Source organism: Nycticebus coucang, chromosome 6 (assembly GCF_027406575.1).
Source record: "Nycticebus coucang isolate mNycCou1 chromosome 6, mNycCou1.pri, whole genome shotgun sequence".
In the NCBI taxonomy this organism is placed as follows: domain Eukaryota; kingdom Metazoa; phylum Chordata; class Mammalia; order Primates; family Lorisidae; genus Nycticebus; species Nycticebus coucang.
Window position 1 is genome coordinate 133845778 of NC_069785.1, and position 7198 is coordinate 133852975.

Genomic DNA, 7198 nt, shown 5'->3' on the forward strand with positions numbered 1-7198 from the left:
TTGCGAAACTTGGTAAATGTAGAATGTAAATGTTTTGGCACAGTAACTGAGATAACGCCGGAAAGGCTATGTTAACCACTGTGATAAAAATGTGTCAAATGGTTTATGAAGTGAGTGTATGATGCCCCATAATCATATCATTGTATACAGTTATGATTTAATAAAAAAAAAATAAAAATAAAAATACAAAAAAAAAAAAAAAAGAAAAGTAAACAAAGACAACTTTCTCACTTTCACTTGCTGTGTGGCTTCCTTAAAGTCATCCTTGAATTCCTTTACTCTCAGGTTTAATGTTTTGTTTTGTTTTTTTTTAATTTCACACCTTCTCAAACAGCTTATGTAAGCCATGTCTAAGATCCCTCCAGAAAAGCTCTTCAAAGACAAAGTGGTAAGCTTCAAGAAAAGAAAGGATGTTGTGACCTCCTGGCTAATACAGAGCATTTTGCCGTCTTCCCCACCACATTTGCTGCTGCAAACGCCCAAAGCCATCAGGGGGTCCAAGAAGGAAAAGTGAAGAATCTGAGACATCTGGTCAATGCCTTGGCCCCGGGGGGATAAAATCGCCTGTTGTTTCTGAGGCTGAAGAACAAGCCTCCAGGCCATGATGAGAAAGGACAAGAACTGGAGCAGAGGGAACAGTTCAGAGTAGGCGTCTCAACCATGACGAATTTCATAAAAATAAGCTCTGGGCAACTTAGTGCTTGGGCCATAGACCTTACAGTTTGTAGTTTAGAGTCGGCCCACATAAGATCCCATCTGTTGTGGAACCAAGTCCCTGCCTCCTGCCAGTGCACGTTTGTACAACACATGATGTGGAATACTCTCTGGAGCCAAGACTGGTTCTGTATCCACCCCAGGGCACGTTGGTCAGTCTCCAGTGTAAACCTCCTTGAGATTAACCACTTATTCCAGTGGAGAGCTCTGGACAATTAATACCAGATCTGGCCCTGACAGCCTCGTACATCTTGCACATGGGTGAGGACTACAAAGTTTCCTTCTCAATGGATCTATTTGGATGAGGACGTTTGACTCAGAAGGTATCTGCAGGTACAGGTGTGAACCTTGCATAGATGGGGACTTGTGAGTGGCGTGTGGCATTTACAGTGCAAGAGCCATCTCCGCAGATCAAAGGGAAATAAGCGTGCATGTGTGGACAGGGCAGTAACACATGTGGGCTTTATTTTGTCACAGGGTTGAAGGATTCTGTGCCTCCTTGTAGTGAGCTGGAGGGCATCAAGACAAGAGCTTGTGCTTCAGCAAGCTCCAAGCATGGTTTTGGACATGGAAGAACGACAGCTGTTAGGGTAGAATGACCTGAGTTCTTCATTGGATTAGGGTTTCTGCAGATTTTTCCCAAGCGATAAAAAACTTCCCTAATCTCGTCTCTTTCTTAACAGGCAGCCTTGAATCAATAGGCGCCTCGCCCAATTGTTTCTCTGTGTTTGCCTCCAAAGCCTATTTTTAAAAAACAAAACTAAATAGCAACAAAACAAAAACCTTCAAAAGACTTTCTGTAGCTGTCATTCCCCTTTTTCTCATGTGCCCCCAAACTGCTTTCTCCTTCTCCCTGACTTTTTCCTCCTCTATCAGCTTATCACGCAGGGGGTGACTTGGCTGTCCCCAGAGCCTAATGGACTTTTTGGTCAAGAACACAGACGTCGACCTAAGACTGTACATAAGCCTTAAATGGATGGCATTTCTTGTACTTGATATGCTGTGACAAAGGTGGGCCAAATATTTCTATCCACGAAGGCAGAATAACCACCAGCTCTAAGATTAAACCTTTCTACCAATTCTTTATACGTTGTGAACTATTCACACAACCTGGAAGTTTAGCCGTGCAAATCTGGTTTTAAGTCCCAATTCTGAGATTGAGAACATTCAGTGACTTGTTGAGTTTTCTGTGAAAAATCTGTGGTAAAAGCAGTTCAGACACTGGAAAATATAAAATGGCTATTAGAGACGCTGATAAAGCCGCCTCTCCACAAGCTCAGCCCCCGACAGAAGCTTTCTGAAAACTAATGAGAAAATCCTGAATAATTAATGCTCAGATGGGAAAGATGATGTGTAAAAGCAAAAAACTGTTCATGGCATCTGTCCGTAGTTCTGTATGCCTTTTACCTACCGACGCCAATAGGCAATGCAATAAAAAAGTTGCTTTTCAAAAAATTAAATTTAGTTGAAGTTTACCCTAAAGCATCTGGACTTAGCAGAACTTGCTTCAGAAGCACACTGGGACGCACCCCGCTAGCCGGGCTCTTCCTCCCCTGCCCTTGAGCACTTGGTGGTCTCTGTTTCTTCTCTGCGGGGCTGCAGACCCCTTATCGTCTCATCTGGTGTTTTCCCAGCTTGTTAGGACCATACCACGGCACACAGTCTTCTCCCTGGTTATTCTGTCCTCCCCCAAATTCTCAGGAAAGCTTTGGCCGATGCATAGCTGAGCGACAGGCTTGTGACACTGTGCCTGCACAGTTGCTTGATCCGTAAGTGAAGTTGGCAACCTTCTTGTGGCAATGAGTAACATTTTTCTTTCCTTCTGGTAGGCTTGGAATCCTCACTGCCATCTGGCAATTTCCTTTCCCTCTTCCTCCACTCACAATAGAGCCAACACCCCTCACGCCCTGCTTGACTCAACCAGATAGCAGCAAGAACACCCAATTCCAAGTAGCCAAGGTGAAGCCTCAGGGTTTCGTCTCCCCAGCCCTCTCCTCTGCTGTGAAAATGCACCCAGGTGCCGGGTGGTGGGGCCTGGGGACTACTTAACCCTAAATTGGGAAGAGCAGTGTCCTGAGAGGTTTCATAGCTGCAGCAGCCTCTGTCTGCAACTCCTGAAACTCGGGAAGGCCTGTTACCACAGTAACCAGCAGCTCCTGACTCTAGAAGCCTTCGAGACTGTCTGATCTAGGAGGGAATATCCCCAGAAGCAGACCCCAGGCTGGCAGCTCTTAACTATGACCCATCTCATAAGCACATATCCAGCTGTAGCCTCTCGGTTGCTGGGGTGAAAGGGCCTCTTTATCACCACGGGAGGAATCTGATGAATTCTGGGCTCAAAAAGCATGTTGTGTTTTTTTCCACTAACAGACTTTCCAACCCCCAGCCCAGCCCCTGGTGAAAGGGGCTTTTTTCCCCCATTTTGGGTTGTTTATAATACTGAGCTGAACTGGGAAGGAGCAAAACACCAAGGGTGGGAATTCTCATGTGTCAGTTGGAGAGAGTCTCTGCCACTGGGGTGTGAGAAAGGGAAGGCAGAGAGGGGACAAGAAAGCGGCTTCCTGGGGACTGCTGACTTTTTAGTGGGGTCACAAGAAAACAGGTGATTAATAGGGTCATGAGATTCAGGCAACACAAAGGCGGAGATGGAGCCATTTCAGAGAAGAGGTTTTTTTTTTTTTTGGCCGGGGCTGGGTTTGAACCCGCCACCTCCGGCATACGGGACCGGTGCCCTACTCCTTGAGCCACAGGTGCCGCCCAGTTTTGTTTTTTTTTTTTAAGTCCATTCTTTGGAATTGTCACAGAGGCATGATGTCGATCAGGAACAAAGTCCCTCCCACTCACCCAAAAGGAAAGCAATGGAGTGAGAAGAACACTTGTTTGTCTAATATCAGAACAGCCGTCTTCTCGTCACGGGTCCCAGATCTTGGACAAATCTCTTTACTTCCCTGGACTTCAGAAGTTGAACTGAGATAGGAGCAGCAACTCACAGCTATAATCCCAGAACTTTGGGAGGCTGAGACAGGAGGATCCCTGGACACCAGGAGTTCAAGACCAGCCTGTGCAACATCGTAAGACCCGTCTCTAAAAGGAATTAAAGAATTGGCTGAGCATGGTACACACCTGTTGTCCCAGCTACTTGGGGGGGTGGAGGCAGAAGGATCACTTGAGCCCAGCCTGGGCTTAAAAAAAGAAAAAGTAAAAGTTGGACTGGATTATAGATAAGACCCCCATTCAACTTTGTAACACCAGTTAGCTGAAATTCTGTCAGGTCAAGGCCAGTTTCTGAAACCATGATGATACTCTCCAAGTATTTGTCCTGAAAAATGAACGAATTATTCTATTTCATATTGCCTTCCATCGCAATAGAGATTATCTTCTGCTTCATTTGAGTCTCGATTTAAGGAAGGAAGGAAGCGTAAGGAAAGGGGGAAGGCAGGCAGGAAGCCCTGGGAGCATCCTGGACTTTCTCTGGGTGTCGAGGATAAAAAGTTCCTGCCCTATGCTTTTCCTCTTTAAGCCTGCCAAAGTCAGGCCAATTAAGGACATTGTATAGATTTGAAGACTGAGCCGCACGCCCAACCCTCGTGGTGTCCAGGCACCTGTTGGCCACTGTCCAGCCCTTCCCAGGAAGGCCATGGCGTTGGAGATCACAGTACCCGCTTTCGTTTTCCCGTCAGCTGTCTCCTTTGCCTTTACGTCATCCCACTCTAAACACTGCTCCTACTTCAGGTGTGTCCAGGAGTTTCTAAATCACAAAGTATTTTATGTCCAATATTTTATTTAGATCTCGACAGTCACTGTAAGGTAATTTGGGAATTTATTCATGTCCTTATTTTATTGAAGAAGAAACTGAAATGCAGAGAGATGGTCTCTTTCCCCTCCACCCAGGGCTGAGAACACAGGCCCTGCCGGTGCGGTCGGGTGGAATCCTCGCTCTGTGTCCCAGGAGTAGTGATTTCAACCTCTGTGCCTCGGTTCCCCCATCCACTGAATGAACGTAAGAAGGGTGCTCTCCCCAGAGATCTGGAGGGAGAGAACCACCTCTAACACACAATGCATAAGAAATGTTTGTCATTACTGTTGTCAAAGCCAAGACCGCATCTGAGTCTTCTGGCCTCCAGCCCAGCGAAGCCTCTGCTGCCCACGTCGTATTATTCTTCATATATAGATGGGAACCTAATGTTTTCAGGATTTCAGTGAAAAACTTATCCAAGGTCTTCATGTTCAGTAGGTCTAGAATGAAGGGCTCCTGGTACCCCATCAGTCCTTTACCATTAAACCATGCTGTACTCGGTTACTCTGGACAGGGTCAACTCTCTTAAATTTTTAAAATTCATAAACCAAGCACGCTCGTGGAATATTCCTTAAGGCAGACTCTCCCACTCTTCTGGAGAAAGGGTTCTGTAACTTTCAATCTTAGGGGACAAAAAGGCTCAGTTAGGGCACTCTGGGAGGCTGAGGCACGTGGTTTGCTTGAGCTCATAAGTTCAAGACCAGCCTGAGCAAGACTGAGACCCCATCTCTACTAAAACTAGCTGGGCACAGGGGCAGGCACTTGTAGTCCCAGCTACTGGGGAGGCTGAGGCAAAGGGATCGCCTGAGCCCAAGAGTTTGAGGTTGCTGTGAGCTATGACACCATAGCACTCTATCCAGGGCAATAGAGTGAGACTCCATCTCAAGAAGAAAAAAAAAGGCTTAGGGAAACTCATTATAATGCTCACATGCTTGTGGCTACCACCAGGCCATTTCTTGTCCAGAAGAATTATTATCCGTGCCAGACCATTTGACTATTTGAGCCTTTGTTCATAGTTCTCTGAGTACAAATCTTGTTTTCTACACCTTCTTGACATAATTTTTGAGAATCCAGACCACACTGTGCCAGTCTGTACCACCCAGAACCAAATGCTCAGTAACCAGTAGATGCACAAATGTTTCCTGATCCGTGAGGTGACTGGCTGGTGGACTGATGATGGCCTCTCAGAGTGGTCAACATTGTCCCTACCGCTCAGTCACAAGGTGCAGGTGATCAAAGTATTTGCATAGATGCATTAAACATGGTGGTGCCTTGGCAACGGGAGAAGTTTAGGGAGTCATAAGTGCAGGGTGGGGCAGAGGGGGTCTCCTCCCTGCACTCACAGCAGGACGTTGGCTGCGAAGTCCCAGAACCTAGCTTCTGCCCTGCCAGGCTGCATACTGTGTGCACAGAAGACAGGCCTGGGCCAGGGCTTATCCTGTCGCCCGAAGTCTGCACTCCACGCGGTGTGCTGAGCCAAACCTGACCCCATCCTGCACTTCAAAACAAGTGAAAGTCATCTGCCAGGGTCACTTGGCACTAAAGTCCCCTGACAGAAGGGGCTCTGCTTAAAGGGCAGCTCAAATCCAGGCATTAAAATAAGCCAAATGGTGTCGTTTTCTGATCAAATTCCTTTCCCTGTCGGGTTTGTGATTTTTGAGCCTGAGAATGTCCTTCACAGCTCAGGTTTCAGTGCTGTCACACTGGTCTCAGGCCTGGAATGCCAGCACTGGCCATTGAGGTCTGATGTAACTATGTCACCATCCCAAAATGGAGAGACATTATCTCATAGATTATGGCAGCGGGCAGGCACCAGTGTGCTGCTGGCAAGCGTGGCTCAGAACTCAGCCCTGGGAGTCTCCCACACCCACAGTTCTCAGTGGACAGATGATCGCATGCCCCAGGCACAAATCTGTGTGCGAGCACACTGGGGTCTTGCACATCTGCGTCCTCAAGAGCAAAACCAGGAAGACAGGCTCATTTCTGGACAAGTCTTGTTGGTTTTCAGATGCCCAGTCTGAAACCTTGCCTAGAGACAAGGCCCTTGAGTATCTGGAGTGCCTGAGCGTAATACAGAGCACAGCGTGGATCTCCCTAGGCAGCCTCACAGCCCTCTCCCCTGCTCCAGGCTCTGTAAAGGATGCTGAGCCTCCACTCTTCCTTAGCTGGGCCCCTGGGGCAGAATTGCCTTACCCAGGGCACGTGGGGCCCCAGGGGTATATGAGGTAACCATCCCTCTGAGCACTTGGAGAGAGGTGGCCGCAGGGGAAACTACCAACTCCCAGAGGAGTAACATCAATCCCGACCTTTCAATCACAAAGTATTTGGATTCAAGGAAGTGCTGGCCACCTCCTTCCTCCTTCCTCAGCCTCCTCACACCCCTTACTCCCCATTGCTCTGCTGTGAGACACTTTTGTTCCAACCAAGCCATTGCCAATTAGGCCATGCCCACTCTCGCCGTGTCCCCATGTCCCCCTGCTCAATTCTCCCTGTCGGAACAGTTGGCCTCTCTCTGTTTGTCTGGACCTTCCCTCAAGGACATGATTCACACATGTCCCTCGGGAGCGGCCTCCAGGCCAGCCTGCTTCATCTCTGCTACTCCCAGGGGCCAGCAAGGAGCTCTGCTCACACACTGACTCTTAAGGGCGCTCTGCACTGTGCCGACTCCAGCACTTCTCACCCAGTCCC